Source organism: Schistocerca nitens, chromosome 2, assembly GCF_023898315.1.
Source record: "Schistocerca nitens isolate TAMUIC-IGC-003100 chromosome 2, iqSchNite1.1, whole genome shotgun sequence".
Classification (NCBI taxonomy): Eukaryota; Metazoa; Arthropoda; class Insecta; order Orthoptera; family Acrididae; genus Schistocerca; species Schistocerca nitens.
In genome coordinates, this window is record NC_064615.1 from 941,753,420 (window position 1) to 941,769,369 (window position 15,950).

General features: G+C 40.6%; 1 non-coding gene across 1 annotated transcript; it reads left to right on the forward strand.

The window, feature by feature from the left end:
- The first annotated feature begins 5,077 nt into the window (after positions 1–5,077).
- Trnaq-cug (transfer RNA glutamine (anticodon CUG)) lies at positions 5,078–5,149 on the forward strand. The gene has a single exon. It is a non-coding gene; the product is annotated as a tRNA-Gln (tRNA).
- The last annotated feature ends 10,801 nt before the right edge of the window (positions 5,150–15,950 follow it).

Genomic DNA, 15,950 nt, shown 5'->3' on the forward strand with positions numbered 1-15,950 from the left:
CATATCTGTTGTTTTATAATAGATACCAATACGTTGTCTGTGCAACAGTGGCGGTGCCAGGGGTGCACCAGGGCCCACTGAAAATTTTCTTGGACCACCCTCTGGCCCACTCAAAAAAGACGGACAAAGTTCATAAAGTCCAAAGCCAAACGTTATTTTATAAAATTAAAATAATTTATACACAGTTATAGACACACAACAGACCACTCTGTTAATTTGTTAAACAAATTTATCATCCCATATTAAAGCTGTAAAATAAAAGAAACACATTCTAAATGGATTTTATGATGACAATGTTAACATCGACCTGTCCGTTGATCCGTACCTGTTGAACAACGCGTGAACGAACTAGTCGATCGATATATCGAATTAACGGTTTTTCCCCTCTGTGTGTTTTGTGTTTGCGCCTGTGTTAGTTTGCTTTAACGGTAAACAATAAAAACAAATTACGTTTCATTGTGGTCTCCGTTGTGCTTCTGGTAGTGAATTGTGCGTCATGTGGAAAGTGAACGTATTAACGTGGCAAACCGTCCTAGGATATCAGATTTCTTCTGTCGGCAACAAAAATTTATTTAACCAAATGAGGACGCTATGTACAACATCCCTGTCTGTAAATGCAAATTTCCACGATCCAGAAAGTGATATGGAAGAAACTGTGTTTGATGATGAAGAAATGGATGCCGGAAAAGAATTTAAATAGTTAGGAAATGAAAAGCACGGTGAAAACAAAGGTAAAGATTTATTTCTATTCCTAGCGATAGCACTAGCAGCCTTAATCCGTCTGCTTCCATTTTGTGGTATGTCTACGAAACCTACTGACAAACCAAAACAGCCTCTATAAAATAATTTTCTTTTTCGCGTGTTTGGAGACAGAAAAAGAAATTTCAAGCTAGCTTGGTACAAAATTCATCATCCAAGGCTAGAACGTAGTATATGATGATGCATATTTTCCTGCCTGTCGACTTTTTCGACCCCGAATTCAAGGCACAAAAAGAGAGTTGCTTAGTTTTGTAAGTGAGGGTTTTACTAAATGGAAAAGAGCGTCAGAGTCTAATTCCGGCTTTAAACAGCATGAGAACAGCTTCACACACAAATATCTCTGTAGTTGCTTGGGAGCCTTTCAAAAATTTAAAAAGTAAGTTTGTGTTTTTATGAGTGGGTCGGCAGTGCATCAAATGTTTATTGCAACACAAACAAAAATGAAAAGTGGAATTAAAAATGTTACTAGATGGGACTGTCAATATACTTCATGCCTGGATATGAAGAAGACAACTGAATCTATAGTTGTAACCCGAGTAAACATTAAGGCATAAATTTCAAAACGAGCTGCAGAAACATCTGGATTTGGTGCAAGGCTGAATTGTTCTTTTGTTTTTCATGTATGCCTGTTCACGTGCTTGATAGAAAAGTGCATGTCACGATCTGATTTTCTTCAGGGCAAAGACTGTGTGATATTGTTGCTGCAATCAACGTAGTAGAAGCTACAAGGGGTCAGTTCAGTCAAATACGTAGATCAGACTCGGATTTCACTTATGTGTGGAAAGAAAGTGTAGATGTGCCAGCAAAAATAAGTGCTGATATTCCCACAGATTCCTCTTCTTGTAGTTAAATTCGAAAGTTGCCATAACATCTTGGGGAAATAAAGACTGCCTGTAAACTATACAACCAACTGGCTTCAAATCTTTGGTGTTTGATAAAGCTTTATGTATAATAGACACTGAACTAGGAAATAATTAAAGGACTCAATATAATAGTCTAATCCTAAAAAGTGAATGTTTTATGGATAAACGAAATTATTCATAGAAAACTGAATCATTGGAGGCACAAGTTAAGATATTAAAAAACCTTATCGTTAGACAAGAACAGCAAAACGGAGTGAAGAATGGCAATTTACTTGCATTGCTCCAGTTGTTAGAGCAATATAAATTTACCTAACATGATTTATACAAATTAAGTCAAATGGCGGTGGCTATTCCAGCTTTCTCTGCATCAAGTGAAAGAACATTTTCGCGTATGCGACGTGTAGTAAGTCATGTAAGGAATTCAATGAAGTAATTCAGTGTCTGATTACCGCCTGAGTTATTTGTGTATTCCAGAAATAGAAGAGTTGCGACAAATACTACTGATTTGCAAAGAGTGGTTGATGATTTTGTATCTGTCACAAAAGACGGAGTAAACTGTTTCAAAAACAAGTAAACACCGGTTTCTTATTTGTATTTCACAGTTTTTCCATTTTTTCTCAGTGGCGTCTGTTTTCCAGCTGAACATAAAAAATATATACTCTAGAAGACGTTTGTTTTGAGGCATAATTTGTTTTTGTTGTGTGGCATATCGAGAAGGGGTTTCATTCGTATCGGAGTATGTTATATGTGGACACTTATATAGTATATATAGTTCCTAAAGTCACCGGCAGAGGTCGGGCCAAAACTACACGTTTACGATACTATCAGCATCATCAAACAATCGCCTGTGGCCTTGGCGAATGTTTTGTGTACTCCGCGTTGTTTTGTTTTGTGTGTTGATCGTTGTTTTGTGTTCACAGAAGTGAGTGAAATGACTAAATATGGTCAATCGCGGGGTTAGAGTGCGACCTTGACAACACCACAAAATACTGGCGATCCCAAATGAGCATATTTCAGTTATGCTTTCGCAGGATCCAGAACGCGGACGTAGGCTGACTGTCCTTACCCGCTTAAGAGTGGGAGGCGTGGCTTGTTCCCCTGCTCCGCCAGTACACCCTTAGGAGGAACTGGCTCCGGCCCTCTCCTCTCTGGCCGACAAAAATTCTCGTTTGTTTATGCAGCAGCCTACAACCACGATATATTGTACGAATATATCTTTAATAGCGTATACGTGTATCGGAAAATATAGCTATTCTGTAATTCATTATATTGTAAATCACTTGATTGTAACTTTGACGCAGTCTGTCCAGCCATCGCTGGTAGGCAAATGACGAAGACCTGGTAATAAATGGCAATGTATATAGGAGTACTATAGTTTTCAATACAAGAACGGAAATATTTTTTCAGTGTTTCGCTGTTAACGAGCGATTGCGTGTATTAAAATATGGTTTATGTATACTGGTTACCGTACTGAAGTTTCTGATGGAAAGAAAATGTCAGGCTATGTAGATTTAGGGGAGGCTGGCACTTTTGGAAGTGCCCGGATTTTATTCATCCAGAATTTGCGAATGAGAGCGCGCAGGGACTTCCGATAAACTTTCAAGTAATTTCAAACTTTTCGAAACTTTTTCTCGCTGAGTTAGTAGTGAAGAGTTAGCAAATTAAAACTTCATGCCTGATGCTGCCGTTGTACTACATAGACGGCGGAAACGTAGTAGATGATAATTTTTTTCCCCGTTTAGGGGGGGCCAAATGATGAAGGGAAAAAATTTGTCACTGTCTACGTTTCCGCCGTCTATGCAGTACGCAGGCAGCAGCAGGTGTGACGTTTTAATTTGCGAACTCTTCACTACTAACTCTATTCGCAATGCGCTTTGCACACAGTATCCACATAAACCACTAATTGTCCCTTCAAAATTATGATACAAACGGTTCAGGACATACATCATAAATATTGAGATGTGTGAGAAACTAGCTTTTGCTTCAAATGTGGTGCAAATTACCCAGATTATATTCATCCAGTATTTGATAATCAGAGCACGTAACGACTTCCAACAAATTTTAACCATAATTTCAAACTTACCGTAAGCGTAGTTTTCCTTTACGTGCTTAATGTAAAATATTCAACTCATTAACTCGATTGGCAAGCGCTCGGATGTATGAAGCTGTTTTATACTTGGGGGTTGATTCTTTCACAGGTTTTCACTAAAACTTAACTTCTCACTGCCACTGTACACAGAAATTAACATAGTTCCCTGTTTTTCAAGGAAAAACAATAGCATGAGCTATTTGGAGTTAGTAAAAGGCAAGGAGATACAATTTTCAGGTAGAAGGGGGGGGGGGGGGGGCGTGACAAAGCAATGATGCCCTAGACCAGGAAAAAAAAATTAACTCGATGCAAATACATAAATGTACAAAAGAACTACAAGCATACAGCGATAACAGCACACGGACTAAATTTAATCTGTACTGCAAACCAAATATGGCATTTTATTATGTCTATTATAATGAATTTATGGGCGGAATGATGTAAGGTCAATAAATTAATGTTTCAAGTCACATTCTGCCCTTCATATTTATTCGTGTGAACTCAAGGCTAGGCCCACCATTTTATAATGTGACGCACCTTTGTGACACATTGTAGAGCCGCCACCCCATGCCCTCCCTAAACTATTCTGCTCCTATAAATGAAGAGTTTCATTTATTATTGATACTCTGTTACAGTTTATTTTGTATATATCGCAATTTCCTCTCTCTCTCTCTCTCTCTCTCTCTCTCTCTCTTTTTTTTTTTTTTTTTTTTTTTTTTTTTTTGAGGTGTAACAATGACATTCTTGCCTGTGCCTGGAATTTTTCTTTGTAGCAAGCTTCAGAAACATAACACCATATTTTATGAACTCTGCATTACCAGTACGTAATTCTGTCTTTCCCTCTTCCCTTGCGGTTTTTGCTTTTTGAAAGTGCTCCATCAAGTTTTTGAACTATAGGCAGGCCTTCTGAATTTCCTGTATAAGCTACTTTTGTTACCTCGATATCTTCTGTAGTTATACGTATTCATCACTGGTCGTAAATAAAACACAACGAAGTCTCATGTTGTTGCTTTATACTTGCCGGTGTGTCACAGCACAAATCTCTTTACTGATATTATATTTATTTTGGAACTATACAGCAACCATTTGATTCTTCAACAGGTCTGTAAAAAAAAATACAATTAAAAAGCTTATCGAACATTAATTACCGTACAGACGAATAGCGAAATAACAGACATCTACTTGCAGAAGTCTAAATAACTATCGTTGTACCTACAGTGGGAAATAAGTATAACTAATGAAAACGTAGAAGTGAAAGAACTTGAAAGGGCACATTTGTAATACCCCTTAAAGCTGATGCAAAAATATAAGGATACACACATAAAGCAAAAGTAATAATGCATATTTAACACGGTTCTACTGTCAAGGTCCCATGGTGTAATGGTTAGCACTCTGGACTCTGAATCCAGCGATCCGAGTTCAAATCTCGGTGGGACCTGATTATTTTTTTCCCTTCTGCCATTAATTTCAAAGGTCATTAATGATATTCTGTATTACAAGCCGATTCATAACATGTATTTTACATCTACCTAAGCTTTTCCCTTCTGCCATTAATTTCAAAGGTCATTAATGATATTCTGTATTACAAGCCGATTCATAACATGTATTTTACATCTACCTTAGCTTTTCGTACAGATGATACAAAATGAAGATTCGTCTTGCATCAGTCAATGTTCCGTCGTGATGAACACTGGGCAGTGCCTGTCAGGGATGGTATTTTAAAAGAAGGATATTAAGACGAAGATACTGTAACACGAAAACCGAAGATCGAAGTGACAAACGTTTCTCTTTCCACAACAGTACAATGAGTACGACTAAACCTTTACCACTGCCTGATAGACATCAAAGAAAACCAGAGTAACTTCACAGTAAGGGGGGAGGTACATTCACACAACACAAGAAATAAACATTACATTGACACGTCCCAGGTAAGGCTGAAGAAAACCCAAAAGTGCCTCACTGAGGGAAATGCCAGTACAGCAACTAGGGAAGAAACTAAAGAATTGGCAGATTATGAATACAACCTACAACGTTCTGGAATTCAAAGAAAACTTGAGACGCCTCCAGAATGAATGATGATTATAGCATGTAGTGAAAATATAGGCGGTATCAGATTCTGTGAGAAATTTGATCCAAGGAGATGTATAACTGTAAATACTTTTCTTTTCTGTATATTTTTAAAAAACTAATTGGTACCTTTAAAAAATCATTTATGTATGTATTGTATTGTGTTTTGGTGCCTTTCCTTGTACAACACTAAGTTGCTTAACGACAATAAAATTTTATTTGATTTGATTTAAAAGTGCTAGTGAGCGGTAAGAGCGTGAAGTGAAATTGTGAATGGAAAACCAGTCAGACTTTTCAAAACAGACTCAGCATCTCTTCTGAATTTAGTTTGCGGTACCTTCGGAAGAAGCGACTGATATCTCAATCGGCAGAACAGACATCGACGCTCTTTTTTGCTTTTATTTTATTCCGCGCGTAGTTTTAAAATAGAAAAAAAAATACCTAGCGCTTTAATATGCCGAAGTAACAAACGTTTGATTGTTTCCTACAACTGCAGTCGTTTCATAAAGTACATAAGAGATTCACGTACCGTTACGTAAGGTACCGGTAATAAGTTGTATACATTATTGCATCAATACGCATGAATTTTTTTTTTTTTTTTTTTCATAACAATCCCTTTGTAAAGGACGAAATGTTGAACAAGGGTGCTGTGAATGACAGTGTACCGAAGTTTCATTTTACGTTAGATTCTCGGTTCTCCCAGAGTTGTCTAGCGTCGGAAGAGTGAACTACAATTACACACACTACATGCAAAAACTAAACTGACACTCGGTGTGGTGGCTGGTGTGAGCGACCGGAAAAGCATTTTCCATGTACTGTCGCTCCCATCAACCAGTGCGCGGTCAACTTTGCGCGTGTAGCAATATTAGCCCGGGGTGAAATATTTGAGTACTTGCGCCTGCCTTGATTTGTTCAGTTCCATTCAATTTCTTTATATGCCTTGTGTGGACGTCGCCAATTCTTAGCCATCTATATGACTGCCTTGATCCAGAGCTTTCAGTATGTCATGTGAGAAAAATGTGAGTTGGGTTTGACATGATATACATTTTCGAAATCCATGCTGGTTGGCAAGACATTTTCGAAGCCCATGCTGGTTGGCATTGACGTCGTTCAGTTCAAGATATATCATTACATTTGAGCTCAGATATGTCCTAAAGTTTCACAACAAGTCAGTGTCAAGGATATTGGACAATAGTTTTGTGGATCTCTTATACTATCCTTCTTGTAGACAGGTGTGACCAGTGCCTTTTTCCAAGAACTGGGCACGGTTTTTCGTTCAAGGGATCTACGAGAGATTATAGTTAAGTGCAAACTCAGTATAGAATCTGGCAGGAATTCTATTGGGCCCTCGAGCTGTGTTCAGTTTTAACGATTTCAGCTGTTTCCCAACACCACTGACACTAGTACTTATTCCATTCATCTTTTCAGGGGAATGAGGATTAAATTAGGGCAGTTCTCCTGGGTTTTCCTATGTAAAGGACATTTGGAAATGGAGTTAGCCCTAGGCATTTCAGCTTTTGCTTTGCTACCCTCAACTTTAGTTGCTGTCTCATTCACTATGGACTGGACACTTACTTTGATGCCACTAGCAGCGTTTACATAAGACCAGAATTTTTTTGGGTTCTGTGAAAGATCACCTGACAGTGTTCTACTACAGTAGTCATTGAAGGCATGCACTGATGTCTTAACAGCCAAATGCATTTTATTCAGCACCTCTCTATATACTATGCTTTGCTGTGGGTGGCATAGAGGTACTTTCTCAGATTCAGATGAAGGCTTGTATCATGAGCACACTTCAGCTCAGTTGTAAGTGATTTAGTTGCTCTTTAAATATATTCATGAAAACAAGAATTTCACCCAGCTAGCAAAGTCACACCTTTAAGATGTTGAAGCAGTTTGTACACTAGTCTTTCATAGGTGGCTAGAGCACTGCACAGACCACACAGCATGACTGAACTCATAGAGGCCTTTAGGTGTTATGAAGGCAGTCCTTTTCTTATCAATATCATCAGAGTCAAACTGCCAATAGCCAGTGTACGTGACAATAGTGGAGAAGTACTTCATTTACTTCAGATAATAAGAGTTGTCAGTTCATTGCAGAGGGTATACACCCCATTTGGTATTTCTTTTCTTATGACAGTAATCAATATAAAAATGGCATTGCATCCATTTGTCTTTGTTAGAACCATGGGAGAGGAACAAGGACTGTTAGGTAGCTGAAAAATGTAGTGTTGAATATGTTTTGCACTTCTCAACTGGAGATTCCCAAGATGAGTGTTGACTGATGAGGGATAATAGCTAGTGTTGTTTTGGTGTTACTCATTGGGTTGTGTGGTGTGCTTTGTTTCCATTTCACATTTGATGCAGAAAGGCTGACACTTACCAATGTCGGCCTTTAGTCATGACAGGACATATTGCTGGCTGGATAATAGATTCCTCCTGTGGATGGTCCATAATGGTGTTGTTCCATAATTCTCCATTTGTGGCACTGAGTTGACGTTTCTAGCTGACCATATGCACATAACCATTTGGTATGCATAGTGGATGTTAATGGCACTTGTTGACCTAGAGCTTTTCATGTCCACTTGAAGTGGTTATGACCATTGGTGGCATATAGATTTCTTTTGTGAGGGTAAGTGCCCTTTTGCAGTTAAACTGAGCATCCAACCTGTTTAAGTAGAACTTGTCTCATTGATTTCATGGGGAGGGGGCGAAGTGCATCTTCCACTGAAAACAGTCGCCCACAACAATCGCTACTGTGAAAAAACCTTGAAGTAGCTTAATCAATCTGGAGCTCTAATCTTCCATAGTCTATGATTTGTCATGATGCTTGCAAGAAGATCGATCCAAGGATAACATTATGCTTGTATTCTGGTAAGCAAAAATTCAAAGGACTTTGTTTTGACAGTGATAATTATTCTTGCAAGACAGGTTCCTGTCAGCTGGACATATTATTTATCAGCATCATGGCCCTCGAATCTCTGGACAAAATCCTCTACAGCTAGCGACAATAAGCATCTATGTCGCAGAAAATAAAACCCCAGGAATCAACAAATGCCTGGACAGAATGGTTATTGGTAATAATGTCACTATGCTTTCCTAATATCTTGGAAACTGTCATCTAGTGAAGATTTTCATCTGTATTAGACCTATCTCTATAAATTGTGATCTCATTTGGTTTACCTAATTTCAGCAGGTGGCCATGGGGATGTCCACTATGGAAACATACTGGTCTGTTGCTCTACAGTCTGTAAATGATCCTATTAGTGCGCAGCGTTTGAATTGGTGTAGTAGCTGATTCTGTCTGTGTTTTAGACATAGTCTGATAGCTGCAGGATAAGTTTGTAGTTTTCTACTGCATTCCTCAATGTTGTTCTGTCCTGGTATAGGTAGCCATTAGTGATCAATGAACCTATTCTTAAATTAGGTAAGTCCTGAACTTTTGTAATTACGCAAATTATTCCATAAAAATTAGTATCCAGGCATTTTTGGTTCACCTCCTTTTCTTCGACGCATCCTCCACCCCTGTTTTACGAGTCTTCATACTTGGCTCTTGCTTCTCCTTGTGATACTCAGGTCCTATTTCGATTGGTCATTACTTTCTGCTCAGCTGAGCTCGGCTGCCACAAAATCCTGCTCTCTAGTGGTATAAAAATTCCAAATGTGGTATTCCATTGCACCTGCTTCTTTATTTTCACAAGGGTCACACTTTGAGCACTTGTCGAAATACTCAACTCAACTGGCTGCTCTCTACAAGACAAAATCTCCAAGAAAAATTTGCTCACCGATATTATCTCGTAAACTATTTACAAAACTTTAAAAAATGGAAGCTTCCCAGGTACAAACAAAGGAAATACAAATAACAAGTTCACAGGAAGAAAATTAACATTTATCTTTACATAAAGAATGTTAAATTGTCATCTTCCCAGATACATGGAATGGAAATCCATACAGCTGTATACAACCAATATACCAGTATTAATTACAGTAATTCATGTATTCACATAGTTATGTTTCAAAGTGATGTAAGTTAATTATACTTTATCAAAATTCAAAATAGTTATGTCATGAGCTACAACCTGTAGTAACGGATTAATTACACAACACATGAAATTCATACGTACTATAAATGTGGATACCTGTGTGTGTGTGTGTGTGTGTGTGTGTGTGTGTGTGTGTGTGTGCATGAAATTTACTCATAATTTCAAACCTTTATGGAATTTTTTCTCACTGACAGTCCCTACAAAATGATGAAAGGAAAAATGTTTATGGTATACTACTTTCCCACACATTTTACAGACAGTATGCACATATACCATAGAATGTAAGTGCAAAATTATATAACTATACAACAGTTGGTTCAGGAGATGACATTTAAATGTATTGCTTCTTTGCTACTAGCTCTGTTCACAGTAAACTTCACAGATAGTATCCACATATGCCCCTGAATGTAGCTACAATATTATACCATACTATGATACATAGTCATGAGATATGACTTCATGAGCAGTGACATGTGTAACTAACTGTTACAAAAACTTGAATTCAGTGCTAGGTTACAAAAAAATTAAATTCTGGAAAACCCTCTTGTGTACATCACTTCACTTTTTTTTACATACTTGTTTTTGCATATTCATCACTGTCCCATCACTTAAATTTGTCCATTAGGCATGCCATTACTCTCAAAGCATTAAATTTGCACATATATAAAAACAATAATTAAATATAATTGGAAGACCATAAGCAATGTGACATCACTTTTTCAGTAGTATTGGTTTGTTAGTTGCTGGAGTTAAAGGGACCAAACTGCGAGGTCATCAGCCCCTTCATCCTGTATGTATTGAACCAGGAATAATCCTAAGAAGAAAGACACAAAAGGCAAACCCTGGCAAGTGTGATTGTAAGCAAGATACAATAAGACAGAGATAAAATCAAGGAGAAGTAGGAGGGCAGTGAGAGGAGGTAAGGTGGGTGAGCCACTTTGCTAAAATTCACTTGGAGGTCTGCAGAGCATGGTATGCAGTGGAAGACGCACCCTCTGCATCCCACCAGCACCAGCTCACCATCCATTACCCAAAGCAACAGAGACAAGTGGTCGTGGCCTCCTTACATTGCCCTCTGTTTGTTTGGGGAGTCCTGGGTGAACCATTCTGAGTTCCAGACATCCAACAAGATGGTGTAAAGTCAATCGAAGGTCCAGTTGTAGGACCCCTGTGGCAAAGTTGGAATCCTGGTAGCCAACTTTTCCAAGCAGTTGGAATGCTCATTCCATGAAATACCAATATGTCCAGGGGTCCAAACAAAGATGACTGGCTGTCCAGCTTGGTCAGAAAGAAGATCCTGGATAGTCGTGACTAAAGGGTGATGAAAGTAGCACTGGTCTGTAGATTGAAGGCTGTTCAGGGAGTCGCTGCAGATTAGAAGCATCTGCCGGTGCAAGAATGAGCATGGCTAAGGGCTCGTTTGATGTCAAGCAGACACTACATTCATTTGTCAAAGAACATAGTTCACTGCAATTTGATTGTGTGTATGCAAAACTGACTCATCCATTGGCCATTGAGCCATCTGTGTATACCACATCCAAACCTGGGAATGCATCGAGGGCAGCAAGGAACAGGTGACGAAACACCATGGGGTCAACTGAATCTTTTGGTCCAAAGGATAAATCGAGACAGATCCGAGGTTGGGGTACATGCCATGGGGGCACACACAATTGCTGAAACTTCCTGGCAGATTAAAACTGTGTGCCGGACCGAGACTCAAACCCAGGACCTTTACCTTTCGCGAAAGGCAAAGGTCCCAGGTTCGAGTCTCGGTCCGGCACACAGTTTTAATCTGCCAGGAAGTTTTGTATCAGCACACACTCTGCTGCAGAGTGAAAATCTCATTCTGTCTATGCACAATTGCTTCCTTACAAGAGGCAATGGGGAGGGGGGGGAGGGGGAGTTCAGAACAGACACACTGTAGTGACCTGCAGCTGTGACACCATTTCTGAGTCTATGTTGTGGGTGGTGGACCTGGTAAAGGACATGGTAGTTTAGATGCTGAGGGAAGCTGTAAACATGTATATAGCATAATTGAGTCGAAGGCTCCAGCTGCAGGTCGGACCCCACAGTGATGTATTGGATCCAGTGACTGCAATGCTGAGGGCAAAGCCAAACCGTATGCAAGACTCCCATAATCAAGACAGGACAGGATGAGGACGTTGTAAAGCTGCAGAAGGGCAGTGCAGTCTGCATCCTGGTTGATGTTACTGAGGCAGCAAAATGTATTAAGGTGTAGCCAGCATCTTTGCTTAATTTGGCAAAGGTGGGGAAGGCACATCAGCCTGGCATTGAAGACCAGTCCCAAAAAGTGATAAGTCTCCACCACATTGAGTAATTGGTCATCAAGGTAAAGTTCTGGTTGTGGATGAAGCAAATCTTGGTGGCAGAAAATGGAAAGCTTTGCCCGAGGGCATGATTGCGCCTTTCAAATGGCGTTAGTGTTCAGCAACATCCACGCAAGAAGAACAATAGTAAAAGCAAAGTGTTTGGCATACAAAGAAGATAATACTGAAGACCCCGTAGATGCTGTTAGACGATTGACTTCTAAAAAGAGAGGGACACCTAGTACACAGCCCTGCGAGGCACCATGCTCTTGTATATGGGGGAGGGAGGAGGGGGGTGTACTATGGGAAGCACCAGCTGGAACATGGAAAAAAGTGACAAGATGATGTAAGGTAGTCAGGATGGGGTGTTGTCATGTGATAAGTCTTTTGCAATTTGAGGGAACAGCAATAAGGTGTTGATGTCAGTCAAAAGCTGTCTGGTTGGCAGAATCCAAGCAAAACAAATTATCAGCAGTAGAACAACCATGGCGAAAACTACCCTAGGACAAAGCCAGAAGGTCCCGAGAGTCAAGGATCCAACACAGCTACTGGCTCACCATGCATTCAAGCAACTTACAGAGATCAGTGGTGAGAGTAACTGGGTGATAGCTGGTCATCTCTAGGGAACACATACCAGGTTTCAGTACTGAGACAATAATGCTCTCCCTCCATTGAGTGAGAGCTCACCCTTGCTCCAGATATGGTTATAGTTGGTAAGAAGATAATGCTGTCAATCCATTGATAGATGTTTGAGCACTGTGCCAATTTTCAGTACGATTGTGTTCCGGCCGCGAGTGTTAGGTTGATATTGGTCTCACCAGAGATACTGGGGTGCCAAATTGGCAGGGAGTGGCCCTCTGGCGACAAGGAGTGGAGGGTTAGAGAGTACTGAGCAAGAAGGGCAGAACAGCAGAGTGGTGCGGTCCAGATGGTCTGAATTGTGCATTAATAATTTTGGCACCCTGTGGTAATGAACTTTTGGTGAAACCCAGACACTTGGGAATTCAACACTGATGTTGAACGATAAGCCATGGACTCTGCAATTGTATGGACGCAATTTACAGCGAGCTGTAGCTGATGTCATTTGTGGGCGTTTTGCCATGGCAGATAAACAAGACAGCGTGGGTCTAACCTGAACATGCTGTGCTGTAGCATGTTTGCCACAATAAGGATGTCATGGTATTGGAGAATAAAGCAGTGGAATACAGTATGTGTATTAACCTTCAGTGACTTCTGTGGTGTTAATTTACTTAACTTGTGGAGACTGAGCAATAACTGTCACTTTTCAACAGAATTTACGATTGTGTAAAAGCGTCACCAATGCCAGATGGGTGTTGTCATAAAGTTATTTTATTTCATATTTATGAACATAATTTTCTGATATCAGAATTACTCATTGGACAGATTTGAAATTGTCAGTTCTGTACTGTAGTTCAGCAGGTTATAAGTACTGGAATTTGACAAATATTATAACTGTGAGTTTTGAATATGTTTTTATATCTGCATGTTAAATTAACATGAATTCTGAAGTTTGTAGGGTTTGTTTGGCCTGTTGGGAATGGTCATTGATGTAACATTAGAGGACTAGCGGCTATTTGTTAAGCTGTGGCAACGCTGATCTTATTGTTTGTTGTTCTTGTTGAAGTGTCTATTCACCCCTAAATTAAATACTAATTCCGCACAGCACTTTGGTTGTGGATCCGGTCTCATTTTGGGGCTGTATCAGGGCAAAGGGTTAGGGCACTGAAGAATTCCCATTCACTGAATGGAGCATTATAGGGCTCCAGATTGCATGTAGAGAAAGATAAGTGCAATTGCTCTATCTGCTGTTTAAGGACAGGAAAGGCAGGTTGATAGTTCTCAGATACAGAGGCTCAATGATAATGCAGAGCAAAATGTTTGGCTATACCATCTGGGTCAGTAAAAGCAGCACTGTTCAAGGAAATACAAGCATACCTGCTGAGGACTGGCATCCATAAAGGCATCTGATATTCGTCCAAACCTCCGAAGGAGGTGTACGTGGTCCAATGTTTGAAATATACTGTTCCCAGCCTTCTTTTTATCAAGGGACCCCAGAATGCCCTATCTTCCCAATGTTAAAATAGTGCTTATAAATTACATGTTTTCTCAGAAAGTATTTGTGCTGGGAAGTTGAAATTTTTACAGGTTATTTATTGGAGTATTGGCTACAACTTAAGACGGGGATTTAAAAAAAAATTGAATTCAGTTGTTAGACATTAATTTTTTCTCTTGTAATGAAAATTCACTACTTTTTGTACCATTTTTTGTTTATAAATTCAATAATATACAGATTTTTGGCAAAAGGCTGTATGAAGTTACATGGAAGAGACTGTGTAACATTTACTGAAAATTTGAAGCAATTTGGTTTGATATATCCTGAGAAAACACGTAATTTGTATAAAAAAAATAAAGCTTTTGGGAATCAAGTGACAAAGTTTGGATTAACTTTTTGGTGCAGCCCAGGTCAGTAGGATGGATTATCTTCACCTTCTGCAAACTTCTCCTCCAGCTTCCTCCTCCTATTTACTCTGGCTTGTATTTATACGCTATTTACAGCCCTGTCAGTAGCCCGAAGATGTTCCTTGTCTAAAGCAAGCATCATTCGTACCTTGTTGAAACCTATTTTCATTCTCGTATTTTGAAATACTTACAATGTTGTTATCATTTAAAGTAGCAATGGCATTATACACACGAAAGTGAAGTGGTTCTATCCCAACAAACAAAGTCTTGGGCATTCTTGACCATATACACTCCTGGAAATGGAAAAAAGAACACATTGACACCGGTGTGTCAGACCCACCATACTTGCTCCGGACACTGCGAGAGGGCTGTACAAGCAATGATCACACGCATGGCACAGCGGACACACCAGGAACCGCGGTGTTGGCCGTCGAATGGCGCTAGCTGCGCAGCATTTGTGCACCGCCACCGTCAGTGTCAGCCAGTTTGCCGTGGCATACGGAGCTCCATCGCAGTCTTTAACACTGGTAGCGTGCCGCGACAGCGTGGACGTGAACCGTATGTGCAGTTGACGGACTTTGAGCGAGGGCGTATAGTGGGCATGCGGGAGGCCGGGTGGACGTACCGCCGAATTGCTCAACACGTGGGGTGTGAGGTCTCCACAGTACATCGATGTTGTCGCCAGTGGTCGGCGGAAGGTGCACGTGCCCGTCGACCTGGGACCGGACCGCAGCGACGCACGGATGCACGCCAAGACCGTAGGATCCTACGCAGTGCCGTAGGGGACCGCACCGCCACTTCCCAGCAAATTAGGGACACTGTTGCTCCTGGGGTATCGGCGAGGACCATTCGCAACCGTCTCTATGAAGCTGGGCTACGGTCCCGCACACCGTTAGGCCGTCTTCCGCTCACGCCCCAACATCGTGCAGCCCGCCTCCAGTGGTGTCGCGACAGGCGTGAATGGAGGGACGAATGGAGACGTGTCGTCTTCAGCGATGAGAGTCGCTTCTGCCTTGGTGCCAATGATGGTCGTATGCGTGTTTGGCGCCGTGCAGGTGAGCGCCACAATCAGGACTGCACACGACCAAGGCACACAGGGCCAACACCCGGCATCATGGTGTGGGGAGCGATCTCCTACACTGGCTGTACACCACTGGTGATCGTCGAGGGGACACTGAATACTGCACGGTACATCCAAACCGTCATCGAACCCATCGTTCTATCATTCCTAGACCGGCAAGGGAACTTGCTGTTCCAACAGGACAATGCACATCCGCATGTATCCCGTGCCACCCAACGTGCTCTAGAAGGTGTAAGTCAA